Source organism: Rhea pennata, chromosome 1 (genome assembly GCF_028389875.1).
Source record: "Rhea pennata isolate bPtePen1 chromosome 1, bPtePen1.pri, whole genome shotgun sequence".
Taxonomy (NCBI): domain Eukaryota; kingdom Metazoa; phylum Chordata; class Aves; order Rheiformes; family Rheidae; genus Rhea; species Rhea pennata.
The window spans coordinates 196,056,535-196,072,362 of NC_084663.1; positions in this window are offsets into that span (position 1 = coordinate 196,056,535).

Consider the following 15,828-nt stretch of genomic DNA (forward strand, 5'->3'; position numbering starts at 1 on the left):
GAATCTGGTTGTTAGGTGTACACTAAACAAAGGCAGTAAACAACTCTGCTAGCTGGATTACTGAACAGCACATTCATCCGGGGTGACAGTAGTGGCATTATTTTGTTGGCTAGTCTAGAATGCCCAACTTGGAAACAATGCATTCTACAAGATTTTTTTAAAAAAGATTAATAAGTATTTAAGATCAAAAACATAGCTCTGAGCTCCTCTTATTCGCGACCTACTTGGATAAAGATAAGTAGCCCAGTGCAAATTACAATGTGTAGAGGAGTGACATTCTTTTCTTCTGTGCTCCTTGTGATTATTTGTTGTATTCTTAGTGACACCTGATCTCCTGCTGTCCCTATGTTGTGCTCCATATGAAGGCTAAATGTGAAGAAAGTTACATTTTTGCCATTCAGACCAGAATAACTCAAGTATTGTGCATTTTATTCAGAATTACTGGAAATATTTTGTGTAGCTTGATTCTTCCATGTGCTCAGTATCATCGACTAAATGGATGAGAAAAAGGTAATGAAGCCTGTAAACATGTTGAGAGGAAATAATTAAAATATGAAATGCTTTATTATGTCACTCAGTGGCAATATAAGTATGTTTTGAAGCTATATATCTGCTTGTGGTTCCAAAACGTCGGGAATAATGCAGAGAAAACGAAATAATCTCTATCAAACATAAAAGGATGACATGAAAATAAAAAATGTGACATAAATTCTAATCACTAAGTAATGCAGATAAAGATATTGCCAGATGGCTTTCAAGTCATAACAAAATGGAGAGATACAAGCTTAGAAAACTCATTCACACACTTAGAAAATACCCTCTTCCATGCATGGGAGCTCCAGACCCACCTCTCTTATTTCTGCACACAGAAAAAGTGCAACAGAAGCCAAAGGAAGCTTACAGTCAAGAAGCCTGTCTGGCCTTCTTGATCTTTTACAGTGTCATGCTCTGTGTCTGTGCAACCTTGTGTTGCAGAGGCAGAAGTCCACCTCAGGAGCAGCATGGAAGAGTACCCAAAACCTAGACAGCCCAGAAACATGCCCCTCGCCTGGAACTGGGCAGCACTGTGGCAGCCGGTCACCTCAGGTGTCTGGGCCACATGGGACAACTGGAAAGAGTTTGTCCCCGTCCCCTTGACACCCTCCCTTCAGGTACTTACACACACTGATAAGATCCCCCCTCAGTCTTCTCTTCCCCAGGCTGAAGAGGCCCAGCTCTCGCAGCCGTTCCTCATAGGGCAGATGCTCCAGCCCTCCGATCATCTTTGTAGCCCTACACTGGACTCTCTCCGGTAGCTCCATGTCTCTCTTGTCCTGTGGATCCCAGAACTGGACACAGTACTCGAGATGAGGCCTCAGCAGGACTGAGTAGAGGGGCAGGATCACCTCCCTCCTCCTGCTGGAGTGGAGAGTGAGGACTCCACTCTTCCTAATGCAGCCCAGGAGACCACTGGCCTTCCTGGCCACAAGGGCACATTGCTGGCTCACAGTCAACTTGTTGTCCACTCCCAGATCCTTCTCTGCAGAGCTGCTCTTCAGCAGGTCAGCCCCCAGCTTATACTGGTGCCTAGGGTTATTTTTTCCTACGTGCAGGACTCTGCACTTGCCCTTGTTGAACCTCAGGAGGTACCTCTCCGCCCAACTCTCCAGCCTGTCCAGGTCTCTCTGAATGGCAGCACAGCCCTCAGGTGTGTCAGCCACTCCTCCCAGCTTGGGACCATCGGCAAACCTTCTGAGGAGGCACTCTGTCCCCTCATCCAGGTCATTGATGAAGAAGTTGGACAGGATGGGACCCAGCACTGAGCCCTGGGGAATGCCACCAGCCATAAGACTCCAACTAGACTCTGCATCACTGATCACAACCGTCTGACCTCCGCCTTTCAGCCAGTTCTCAAGCCACCTCACTGTCCACTCCTCTAACCTACACTGCCTAAGCTTGTCTAGGAGGATGTTTATGGGAGACAGTGACAAAAGCCTCGCTGAAGTCAAGGTACACAACGTCCCCTGGTCTGCCCTCATCTACCCAGCCAGTCATTCCATCAGAAAAGGCTATCAGGTTGGTTAAGCAGGATTTCCCCTTGGTGAATCCATGCTGGCTACTCCTGATCACCTTCTTTTCCTCCATAGGCCTGGAGATGACATGCAGAATGAGCTGTTCCATCACCTTTCCAGGGATGGAGGTGAGGCTGACTGGCCTGTAGTTGCCTGGGTCCTCCTTCTTGCCCTTTTTGAAGACTGGAGTGACATTGGCTTTCTTCCAGTCCTCAGGCACCTCTCCAGTTCTCCAGGACTTTTCAAAGATGATGGAGAGCAGCTTGGCAACAACATCCACCAGCTCCCTCAGTATCTGTGGGTGCATCCCATCGGGGCCCATGGATTTGTGGATGTCTAGCCTGCCCAGAAGGTCTCTAATCCCTTCCTCCTCAACCAAAGGAAAGTCTTCCCTTCTCCAGACTTTCTCCCTCACGTCCAGGGTCCAGGATTCCTGAGGGCTGCCCTTAGCAGAGAAGACTGAAGCAAAGAAGGCATTCAGTAATTCTGCCTTCTCTGTAGCCTTTGTCACCAGGGCCCCCGCCCCGTTCAGTAGCAGGCCCACATTCTCCCGAGTCCTCCTCTTGCTGCTGATGTATTTGAAGAAGCCCTTCCTGTTGTCCTTAACATCCCTTGCCAGACTCAATTCCAACTGGGCCTTAGCCTTCCTTGCCGCATCTCTACATACTCTGACTGCATTCCTATAATTCTCCCACGTAGCCTGTCCCCTCTTCCACAGTCTGTGTACTTTCTTCTGTCTGAATTTGGCCAGGAGCTCCTTGCTCACCCATGCAGGTCTCCTGCCCCTTTTGCTGCACCTCTTGCTCATAGGGATGCACCGCTCTTGAGCTTGGAGGAAGTGATGTTTGAATACTAGCCAATTCTCCTGGACCCCTCTTCCCTTTAGGGCCTTAACCCATGAGATTCCTCCAATTAGGTCTCTGAAGAGCCCAAAGTCTGCTCTCCTGAAGTCCAGGGTTGCAGTCCTGCTTGTTGCCTTACTTCTTTGCTGACAGATCCTGAACTCCACCATCTCGTGGTCACTGCAGCCAAGGCTGCCCCCAACCTGCACATCTCTAACCAGTCCCTCTCTGTTGGTAAGGACAAGGTCCAGCAAGACACCCCTCCTTATAGGCTCCTCCACCGTTTGTGACAAGAAGTTATCATCAATGCACTGCAGGAGCCTCCTGGACTGTTTGTGCCTTGCTGTGTTGTCCCTCCAGCAGATGTCAGGGTAGTTGAAGTCTCCCATGAGAACCAGGGCCTGTGATGGTGAGGCTACTTCCAGCTGTCTGTAGAAGGCCACATCGACTTCTTTTTCCTGGTCAGGTGGCCTGTAGTAGACACCCACAACAGTGTCCCCCATGCCGGCCTGCCCTTTGATCTTTACCCATAAGCTCTCAACTGCCTCCTCCTCCACCACCCCTAGGCAAAGCTCGATGCATTCCAGTTGCTCTCTCAAATAAAGAGCAACTCTACCACCTCGCCTCCCTGGCCTGTCTCTCCTAAAAAGCACATAGCCATCCATGGCAGCATTCCAGTCATGTGAGCTATCCCACCATGTCTCTGTAACTGCAACGAGATCATGGCCCTGCAATCGCACACAGATCTCCAGCTCCTCCTGTTTGTTCCCCATGCTGCGTGCATTGGTGTACAAGCATTTCAGAGAGGTAGTCATGCAAGCAGGTTTCCCAGGAAGGGTGTAGGGTGGTCCCCCATAGCCATGTCCCAACGCACATCCCCAGCTGCATGCACCCGTTGGAGGCCCCCCAACGTGAGTTCTGTTTTATTGACCACTCTCTCTCTCTGACTCTCCCCTAATTATATGTTACAAGTCCATGCTAATGCCTTGCTTGTTTTCTTTAGTATCTACAATACAAGGCTGTCCAAAAAAATCTTCTCTGAAATGGTATTTCCCCAAATTGCTCTGAATACTTCCACTGTTGCTCTTCTGTTAAGATTAGCTAACACTCTGCAGTTGTCATTCGAGAAAGACATTGATTTTACTGCAGACTAGGCAATTTTGCATGTTCTGGGCTGGCTAGAATTGACAAATAGCTTATGCTGGTTTTTAATTTCTGTAACACTATATCAAGTTCCTTAATAAACTGACGATTTTGTCTGAGAGACTCCTGAAAAATGCAGGGAGAGACAGACAGTAAAGCAGATGCAGTGGATGCCACTCACTATACTGTCTACTTAGACCTAAAAAAATGAAAATTTCTTTACCCATTGTGGGCTTTTATGAGTCTTTTGGGGTCTTGTGGTTATTGGCCAATATGTTTCCCTTTCCTCCACTGACTGTTGGGATTCTTTGCCTGACTGCTCCTGCCCTTTTCTAGAGGCTGCTGCAAGTATCCTGCAAAAGTCACCCTGAACAGAGTATCTGGTTAAAGTCTTCAAGAAGAAATTCACCAAGGGGGGGGGGGGGGCTCTCATTGTTTTAACTTCTTCTGATGCAAAAAATAATCTTCTAGGAAATAATGTCAGCAATATTTTCTCCTTGTTAAAGAAGAATAGCTTTGTTCAAGCTTCAATTCAAGTAAGAAGGTATTTATATTCCTTAAATATTCATATTATTTTATTTATTTGATCTAAAAAATTATTGTAATTGATTTTTTTTACCTTAATAATTAAAGACAATGCTTTCAAATGCAAATAAGTAAAAATAAATCTCCTTTTGAAATTAGAAAATATATAGTTAGGATCCCAAATTCAGGCAAAGGTCTTTGGAAATGTTCAATATAAAACAGCTGGCTGCCTGTTATTCAAATCAGCTTATGGTGTGATCGTGAGGAAAGAATTCACAAAGTGATTGGTTGTGCCTGACAGAAATGTGAACTTCTGACTGATAAGCAAATGCTTATTAATCTTAAGCATCTTTTTTTCTCAGTGTTCTTCCATTTTAAATCCAAATTACCAAAAGGTATTTTTTCAAAACAGACATGTTAAATAAATACAATTTCATATAGTATATGATGACTAAAATCTCTCAGTCCTGCTCCAAACTAAATATTTTCTTGTAGTTCCAAACCATCTCTAGCAATTTTTATAATTTTAAAATACGCTGTATTATCTGTTTTAAACAAATTACTTCATGTTAGATCATAATTTGACATTTCTTTTTTAAATCCCTTTTTGAAGTTTAGTATGTTATATCCTTAAGGAGAATGCTTATAAATAGAACAAAGTCTTCATAATTAAAGATTAACTCTGAAAGTGACCTTGTCACTTTAGAAATTCCATGATAGGCCAACTGAAATTAAGAAGAATGCACTGTGTAGAACAGCTGACGTAAAGTCTGGACTAGCCTCATCCAAAGGGTCTTTCAGAAATCATAGTGCAATTTTCTAGAGGGCTATGAATATAGCAAGCTACAGTTTTATCCATTTGAGCTAAAATCAGTTAACCATCTGAGAAATGATCTTTTCAGGAGAGAAGCTGGTAAAAATGATATAGTAACAAGCCTTCTTTTTCCACAAGCCTCTCCTCATCGGGCTTCCTAGCTGTACAAGGGCTACAGAGATTCCTCTACTTTCAAAGTCTGAAATAAAAGAGATCAATAAATCTACTGCACCAGGGAAGCTTTGCAGCTCACCTGTAGGGACCTGCATTCCTCCTGCCATTCTCATTACTACTCCTGCTGATGAACGTTTGGGGTGATTTCAGCTCATTTACCAAGTTGCTGCAGTCAGAATTGTTTTGCCTTGGCCAAAGGTAGATTTAGATGCTTCAGCAAAAGCAAAAATGAGGAGGCCAAAAACTTCAGATGTTGTCTAGGAATAGACTTATTAGTTATCCATAGCCCAAACAATTTAAAAAACATAGTCATTCTAGTGCACCGTGCTATTTGCTTCAATGGTGTATCTGAATATGTAACAGGATGTATTGCAGCGTTTACTGGACTTATCAATGAAGTACAGATAATTTCTTCATTAATATTGCCTATGGAACAGGAAGATGTCCATGTAGAGAGCCCGTAATGAGAATCTCATCTTCCTAAACATATTTCAGGAGAAGAAAAAAATGCAACATGTCATGTATGTGGATTTAGTAATCTCAAAAAAGCCAGGCAGATTAAAAATGCCAACATTTCTGCTGAAACTTTCATCTGTTCGAGGCTACTTTTTTTCACTGGAGCACATGGTGCAACATACAGGTGTTGCATCATGGTTAAAAGACTAGCATTATAGATCTGGGGTCAATTAGATCATTTACCAAATATCTAGTTCTTAGGCACAACCTAATGGGATACCCCTAAGTGCACTGGGGAGTACATTATTGTTAATGCAGTAGATAATGTTTGAAAAGTGTTTAAATGAACCACCTTGTTTGAAAAAGACATTTTGAGGTTCTGAAATCTTTTCAGAGCTTTGTTCAGTCAAAGACAAAAGCTGGCAGGCTGCCTAAGAAAGGGAGTGTGATAAAGAGGGAACTATTATATCTGGCAGTCTTTGTAGGAAACTCTAAGTCCTATGTCTCATTTTTCTGCTCTGCTTGATAACGTAACAATTTTCGTGAAAGGAATACACAGAAATATAATGAAAAATGATATGATTGTGCAGTGAAAGATAAAGCTATTTGAAACTCTATGGTTCCAGAGTACTGCCCAGCGCTTTAGCTGTGTGACAGTCTGTTGAAGTCAATAGAACTCATTTGTCTCCCAATATTCACAGTATCTTGAAAATTTAGATGAATGAGTCTTAGACACTGTCTACCTGGACATACCTCCATGAGAATTGTCTCAGGCTCTGTGCATGCACCAGAACCGGTGCCACAAAACTTCATCAAAATGTTGCTTCTGCTCAGATGCAAAGGCCATTCAGACAGCCAAGTATGAAAATGGGTTAAGATGTCAAGGCAGAGACAGTTTTAGAACTTATTATTCTATAAAGCAGAAAAAGCTGATGTTTAAAACATCATTAGTAAATCAATAAATGTAGATTTCAGAATAAGTGTTCTTTGATGTGAAAATGTAAAATAGAACTGGTGCTTCTGAGATGCAGACTTACAGTAAGAGATGAGGGCAAAATATAGTTTTGCTAGTTGGAGAAAAATGAAGAAAATATCTCAAGAATAACTATCTTAAAGTGTAAAGAAGTTTTATAGCATCCTATCATTAAAATTATTGTAGTTATCACTTAATCAACTACATGTAAACTGTAGGTATTTGTAGGTATTACTGAGAAGTTATTCATCCAAGGCTCAATCAAAATTTTACTGAATTGCCAGGCCACTCTCCACCATCTTTGAAAGGTCCTCGAGAACTGGAGAGGTGCCTGAGGACTGGAAGAAAGCCAATGTCACTCCAGTCTTCAAAAAGGGCAAGAAGGAGGACCCAGGCAACTACAGGCCGGTCAGCCTCACCTCCATCCCTGGAAAGGTGATGGAACAGCTCATTCTGCATGTCATCTCCAGACATACAGAGGAAAAGAAGGTGATCAGGAGTAGCCAGCATGGATTCACCAAGGGGTGAACCATTCACCGGCTTAACCAATCTGATAGCCTTCTGTGATGGAATGACTGGCTGGGTAGATGAGGGCAGACCAGGGGACGTTGTGTACCTTGACTTCAGCAAGGCTTTTGACACTGTCTCCCATAAACATCCTCCTAGACAAGCTTAGGCAGTGTGGGTTAGAGGAGTGGACAGTGAGGTGGCTTGAGAACTGGCTGAAAGGTAGAGCTCAGACGGTTGTGATCAGTGATGCAGAGTCTAGTTGGAGTCTTATGGCTGGTGGCATTCCCCAGGGCTCAGTGCTGGGTCCCATCCTGTCCAACTTCTTCATCAATGACCTGGATGAGGGGACAGAGTGCCTCCTCAGAAGGTTTGCCGATGGTCCCAAGCTGGGAGGAGTGGCTGACACACCTGAGGGCTGTGCTGCCATTCAGAGAGACCTGGACAGGCTGGAGAGTTGGGCGGAGAGGTACCTCCTGAGGTTCAACAAGGGCAAGTGCAGAGTCCTGCACGTAGGGAAAAATAACCCTAGGCACCAGTATAAGCTGGGGGCTGACCTGCTGAAGAGCAGCTCTGCAGAGAAAGACCTGGGAGTGCTGGTGGATGACAGGTTGACCATGAGCCAGCAATGTGCCCTTGTGGCCAAGAAGGCCACTGGTCTCTTGGGCTGCATTAGGAAGAGTGTTGCCAGCAGGTGGAGGGAGGTGATCCTGCCCCTCTCCTCAGCCCTGCTGAGGCCTCATCTCGAGTACTGTGTCCAGTTGTGGGCTCCCCACTACAAGAGAGACATGGCGCTACTGGAGAGAGTCCAGTGTAGGGCTACAAAGATGATGAGAGGGCTGGAGCATCTGCCCTATGAGGAACGGCTGCGAGAGCTGGGCCTCTTCAGCCTGGGGAAGAGAAGACTGAGGGGGGATCTTATCAGTGTGTGTAAGTACCTGAAGGGAGGGTGTCAAGGGGACGGGGACAAACTCTTTTCAGTTGTCCAACGTGACAGGACAAGGAGCAATGAGGAGAGACTGAAGCACAGGGAGTTCCATTTGAATGTGAGGGGGAATGTGACGAGTGACAGAGTGACGGAGCACTGGCACAGGTTGCCCAGAGAGGTTGTGGAGTCTCCTTCTCTGGAGATCTTCAAGGCCCGCCTGGATGCAACCCTGTCTAACATGCTGTAGGTGACCCTGCTTGAGCAGGGAGGTTGGACTAGATGATCTCCAGAGGCCCCTTCCAACCTTACTGATTCTATGATTCTGTGATTCTGTGTTTCTATGATCAGAAATCTTTTTATTTGCTATAGCAGTCATCTTTTGAGCAAACTTGAAGTATACTCAGAATTTTGTCTACTTAATTTATTACAAGAAGAATATAAATTTTTCTTATATGGTATCAGCAAGTAGCATTCAAATCTAGAAAATAACATCAAGTATCAGAGTACATCTCTTTCTCAGAACATGGAAACTTTTGGAAACATTTCAAAGCTTCCACGCTTCTGAGGGTAGAGCGCTCTTTGCAGATGGAATGTTAATGCTGGGGAACTGCCATCTGAGTGCTGTGTGGAAGGATGTGCTGCTTAATATCCTTTTGCAGGTAAATGTAGTAGGATGTACTGCTTAATCTCCTTTTGCAGGTAAATAAATTTTTCCCACTGAATTGCAGGGCTCTGTGATGAATAATGTGCTGTAGAGCCGGAGATAGAAACAGAAGGAAATCTAAGCGCTGCGGAGTACCCGTGTTATAATGGATGCAAGGCTCAAGTTCAAGTGTCGAAGACTGATTTCATTTTAACACATTCTCGAAGCACTCAGAATACAGAACAGCCTTAAGGCAAAACCCTTCAAAGCAAGTGCTATCTGCCACTAAATCCAAACCTTGCTCTTTAGGAGAGAAACCAAATGTCTATATTTTTGTGACATAATAGCTACTAGAATCATTTTAAGCTAATCTTGCAAGTTCTGAAAACAGTAACTAGTGGTGAAGATGAAAGTCATTTAAAGGTATTCCTGAACCCATAAATAACAGTTGCTTGTAGAGATAGATGGCATTTGGTGACTGAGTTAAACAGCTCAAATCAGCATCACTAATATATGACTCTAAGGAGCAAGAACTCAAGAACTCAGGTCCCTTGAGGGACTACTTCAAGGCTATAAACAGCTTCAGATCACTGGTCTTTACAAAATAGTTACTTTATATGGATGTGATGAAAACACTTTAGCCAAACTAAGGACGGGTCTGGCACATGCTTATCCTGTTACTCTCAACTATGCTGGCAAAAATGATGCTTTAATAGCAAATACAGAAATATATTTCTCTATATACATCTGTTATCTTAGGACAAAAAAAATCAGTCATGCTAACAGTGGCAGAGATAATATGATGTGGAGATGTAAAGCTAAGATACAGGAATATTAAAATTTCAGTAGCAATTGTATTATCAGTATAATAAGCTATAGTATTTTGCAGCTGCTAGTAGGAAAGAGAAATCATTGCTCTAAGAGACATCAGCCTGACCTGGGACAGCATATCCATCAGCAGCAATGGGACAGGTAAACCAAACAGCTATAGAAGGGAACTGAGAGCCATAGTAGCAGCTTACTTTTAAGGCTTAAGGTGAAGAAGTATTTTTCTGTGAAGTTAGAGATTTTTTCCATGTCCTTACATCAAAGAAAAGGTAAATACACTCTATTCTAATGAGTAGGAATTACAAAAAAAACTAATTGAATGGGAAGCTCTTAGTCATAAAAAGAGTAAGAGATACGGAATCCAGCTTCATGTAAAGAAGTGGCATCAACCTAAAAACTCATTATTCACAGTTTCATTATAAGTATAATGAAATGTGATCTTGCAGATCAAACTCATCATTCAAAGCAGTGAATCAATGAAGCATTAGAGCACCATCATTTTTAACAATGTGATGCAGATATTTAAACTGGTATTGGGCTAATTAAAACATTCACTAGAATCCAGAATGTTTAGATTTAACATTTTTATCATAAGCTGCCAAAAATAAGATTTAAAAGGCAGATAGAGCTACTCTCTAAATTACATAAATTCCTCTCTTTTGCTTCTAAAGATTTTGGGGGTTAGTTCAAAGCCAGCATAAGGTTTAGAGCAGAATAAGAAGAAGTTGCGTGGAAAAAAATGCTTGTTCCAAGGATTTTAGTTTCCTTTTAACCTCAGTAGAAAAAATATTTTTCATAATTCAGTAGGGCATCGGGTGCATCTCACAGAAAGTTCTAGAGTTAAAATTACTTAGATGTTGAGTTGTAAAAATGTTGAACTTGCATTCTCCTGCTCCAGCTTTTTAATACAAAAGGGATTTCCAGAGTTTGTTCCAACATAGATTTTATAGGGCATTTTGAGAACAATTGAGGATAAATTCTGCTCTTGACTCTCTAATTCTAAGAAGTTGCTAACAGAAAATTATGAGCATGGTCAAAATCAAAAGGTTTGTTTTCCTTTGCCATAGAAAGGATACTGAATTATACCTCTTTGTAGTGCTCTGTCTTCCAGCAAAGAAACGATCTATCCTGAAATTCTTACACAGATCTAAATACACAAGGCTGTAAACAGATGAGGTTATAAGCTACTTTACCAGGGAGACCATAGCTTGGCCTTTAATTATACTTCTACAGAAAATTACAGTAGCAATAAACTGAAGCTAAAAATGGATGCCGCCTTGTATAATTTGAAGGTGCAATTTATCCTTCATTCTGTTGATCACAGATCAGAGGTTATAACATGTCCAAATGCCAATATTTGTGCCCTCAAATAATTATTCTTGAAAAGCAATACTTTAAGTGATATTTTTAAAATCAATTTCAAGCAGTGTAGGTGTTTTAGATCCACATACCTGTTTCCTGGAGAAAAGCTGGACTGGAATTCCCTGGAAAAATGACTGAGGGAATCAGGTGACTGATTGTGATTCAGGCACCTCCTTCAGGAGGACCTCCTGTCTGGGAGATCCCCTTTGCAGTTGACCCAGCTCAGAGCAGAAGTATTTAGACAAGTGTCCTACAGTACAACATGTACTGCTCCATCTGAAACTATTGAAAGACCTCACTCTGCCTGTACCCTGGCTACAGACTATGTGTAGACCTCATTCTGACCTGTACTCATTCTGGCCTGATAGTTACTGAAGAAGGGTCTTCAGTGCTGTGTTAGGACATGGATTGGCAAGGCAAAGCAATGCATGAGCATGATAGAATAAGTGCGTGTCTGTGCACAAGGTTACATGAGGACTGGAGGCTGCTATATCTGGAAAACACATATTTTGGCTTTTGCATGATATAGCCTCCTTTTCCCCACTTCATAGCACCACATGGTGGGCACAATTTGTAGGTTTGCCAGGCTGGCCAGAAGAGTGTGGCACATGATGCTGCATAACTGGAAAGAGGGAGGACCCAGCACTCCGCTGGGAGAGTGCAAGGAAGGTGACAAAGACTGTGTGAGATATAATGGGTCTGCCCAGGGGGGTGGGATGACTGGGTGCAGCCTGCCAGCTTAGTGAGACCAGATTTCATCTGGTGGGGTGCCTGAGTCCTGAACTGGGTTATAAAAACTAATTTGGGGTTGGGGCTAGGGTCTTGGACTTTCTACTCTGGTAAATCTGGTAAATCCTCAGTAACATCGAGCACTGCAGAGGCTCTCTGAGCCTCTAAGGAAGGTAAAGGATTTTCGAAGAAAAAATTGACGACAAAGAAAAGTAATAAATATGAAAAGTAACAAACATGATTCAAGACGAAACTGGGGTCTAACGCACTGTAGGAGGAACTCAAAACCACTGTTTGAGATTTCCAAGCCATCTGCACAGAGTATATGCAAATGGACCGTATGGAAGCATCTTGCAATGAGGACATTTTGGATGCTATTGATAATTTGTGGTGTGCATATTTATTATCAGCACCTAGCACTGATAAACTGATCATACTGCATCACCATTCTTACCATTATTGTTGGTATAGTAAGACTGTGATTCAGCAAGATAAATAGAATAGTAAACTCAAATTCTAGTCTTATTAAACAGTTCTTAAGCAAGTACTTAAATGCCATTAAAGTCAATGTCTTGTTTTGTATTCAAGCCCTTCAGACCTTAATATTGCTTAAAGACTATTCCAGAATACTACAAAGTCAAATCTTAATGATCTCTAAAATTAGGTTTCAGTCCCTAATTCTGCTACTCCGATTCATTAAAATCTATTGAGTCTTTGTCAGAAGAAAGAGTACTCAGAATATAAATTTAGTAGTCTTGGGAATAAAAGATAAGACACACAGTTGTGTTTCCTTAAAATAAAGGAATACAAAGAGAAAAGAGTATTTTAGGTTCCTTCTATCTGAGTCAAAAACTAAATAAAAATTACAGATAGTAATTTAATCTAGTTTAAGTTAGAAAGCCACAATGCAAATGATCTGCCTTGGCTCTGTTCAGGCTTCTTCCTTTGTAGTGACAGGTGAACTGTCTGCATGCCTTCAAATGACTGAATTAAGGGTTACTCCGTACTCCAGCCTCTCCATCTTCCTGTACACTGAGAGGGAATATTACAGTCACAAATTTCACAACTCTTCACAGGATATTCAGTGAGAATAGTAAATGCAATAATACAAATTTCCTGGGGCCAGATCTGCTCAGGGTGCATCACTAGTGAAAGGAAACCAGAGAAAAGCAGTGAATAGGTCTGCTTTATTTATTTACATGATTTTTCCCTCCGAACCTTCATGACTCTTTCTAACCTAGAGACTGAGAAGGAGAAAGCTGAGGCATGCATAAGCTGGGTAACAGCCAATGTTGTTTTGGGGCAACTGCTGGAAGGTAATTAATTATCATCCTAGGAAATCAATGTGAAAAATACCTTTGACAAACTTAAGTAAGAATAAGTAAGATTCAACCATATAATTAGTTAGTGTTCACTGAATACAGAGAGGTATCTTGTGCAGTTACCATTAAGTATCTGTTCTCGACTGAGAACTTTCTGCAGAAATAATAAATCTCAGTTTTTCTCTGACAGAAATAGAAAAATAAGACCAAAGGTGAAATGGTCACTCCAGCTTCAGGTAAATGAGTTGCTATAGCTGCATGTTTAAACTGACTTAGACACTTAGAAGACCAAATATCATTGTAGGAGACTGAGGTCAGAACTTCTACATCAACTTTGGAAGGAAGGAGTTAGTTACATTTCAGTTAAGGGCTTGGAATTCTTGGGTTTTTATATTGGACTTTTTGGGGGGATTAATACAGCCAATCATATTTGCTGTCCATAAGCAACAGAAATAAAATCTAAAGATTAATCCAGAGAGACACAAATATTTCTGTAGTGTAGTTTTGTTTTTCAACATTTTTGAAATAGTATCAAATAAAACATAGTTCTGGCATGTTATAATTTTGGAAGGAATCACATACTAAAGTTCAGCATAAAGATCATAGAGATTTTGCCTGAGAAATATTTGAAGTTTTCATGTGCTGTTTGCTTAAAATTGGTTGATTGTTTTTGCATAGATTGCTAACTCAAAAGCAAAATGAAGAGGCCATGGGTCTGTGTGACAGCAAATTGATTCTGTACTAACTTCTCAAAAGGACAGTCTTATAAAATGTCTATGGAAAGAGAACGCTGTTTTTCTATGAGGCTGCCCTTTGGTAACTATGGAAACTGCAGATTTGCCCAGGACATAAAGAAAACAGAGTTGTATTGTGCTGGACACACTCATTTGTTTAGATTCAAAGTTTTGCAGCAAAGGAAGTCACATAGGTTTTTACCGTGGGTCTTCGTCAGGACTGTGACCTCCACACTGCAGTAATACTCCTTGAAAATAATAATTAAAAAACTTTCCTTAAATCTCTGGCAATCTAGTGCAACAACAGCTGTCACTGCTGTCATGTCTATGTTCTTGTGAAGGAGAAGATCATTATTGATTAATAAATCAAACTGTTATGGAAATATCGGAAGCCGATGGCCTCATTCCTCTTTGCAGTGAAGAGCGACATAGTGAGAGCAGAGGCAGCAGAGAGGCACAAAGAGAAGGAGCCCTTGCGCAGTCCCCTTCTCTTCATGCCAAGGGTAGGTCACATTCACAAATTGCTGTCAGCTTATAAAGATGACCCTGATCCCCCCTGTCCTGAGCCCAGAGTCACTTGTACGAAGCGCACAGATGGTACTGGGCAATTCTGATCTGATCCAAGGCAGAAAAGACAGAAAATGCAAGGTGGTGGAGAGCTGGCAGCTGAAGTGCTAAATGCTAAGAGGGCTATTCCCAAACAGCAGAAAATAAGTTCAAAAGAAAAGGAATTTTCATGCAGAATTGTTTGAGAATTGCTCAATATGTGCAGTGATGAGCTGATTGAACAGGCATTTCCTCCAAATAGCTTCATAGAAAGGGGAGATACTATTTTAATTGTTGATTTTGTCCAGTACTGTTTGGAAAAGATATTTAAAAGGTAAATGAGTGTGTTAAGGGCTAATTTTTTCAATGTAAATTTTATTTCTCTACTTAATTTAACTTAAATAATTTTCAAAAGCATTCCATAAAGAGTAAGATATATTCTCTGGTGTCTAAATTTGACTAGATATTTGCTGCTGTGCAATTTTTAAATCACATATGTGCCCTGTGCACTATTGATCAAACTAAAGGTGTTATGGATGGGAGAAATGCTGCTGGATTCCCTGGAAGCATTCCCTACTGCATCAGGCAAGAATACGGCCAGTTGAGCTCTGTGAAAAACAGAATTTGCAGCTCCGTGACCAAACCAAGAAAACCTGAACAAATATTCTGAATTTCAGCTTGAAGTTTAAGTAAAACTCTTTGGCATAAAACTTTATTTTAGGGATACTTATCTTTAAAAACAATTTTTAAAGTACAATTGATTTCAAAACAGAGAAATTATACAAAAGAAAACAGTTAAAATTTTTAAAGCATCTATTTTTCATTTTTTAACTGGAAATATTCAACAAATACTATTTGTAGACATAAGCAGCTTTGGTTATGTTTTGCAGCTAATTACTGGCCGCATACTTTATAACAAATGCTTTGCCAAGATCTGGGGAGTCCTTGTTAACATTATAAAAATGTTTACACAGAGCACAGGATTGTAAGGAATAAGATCCAAGAAAATAGACTTGCTTGATTTTTTTTTTTTTTTTTTGGCATGATTCTAGACTGAGAGGGTTTTTTTGTTGTTTTGGTTTTAGTTAAATGTCAGGAGTTCTAATTTGAAAAATAAATAGGAAAAATTTAAATGCTTGGGAAAATGCTATCTCTTTTTCATCAACAAAACTGTTTTTCCCTCTTTTAAATTCTGTTTTTTTCTGACTTAAGGTTTCAAAACAATATACGGAACACTTTTCACATAGCATT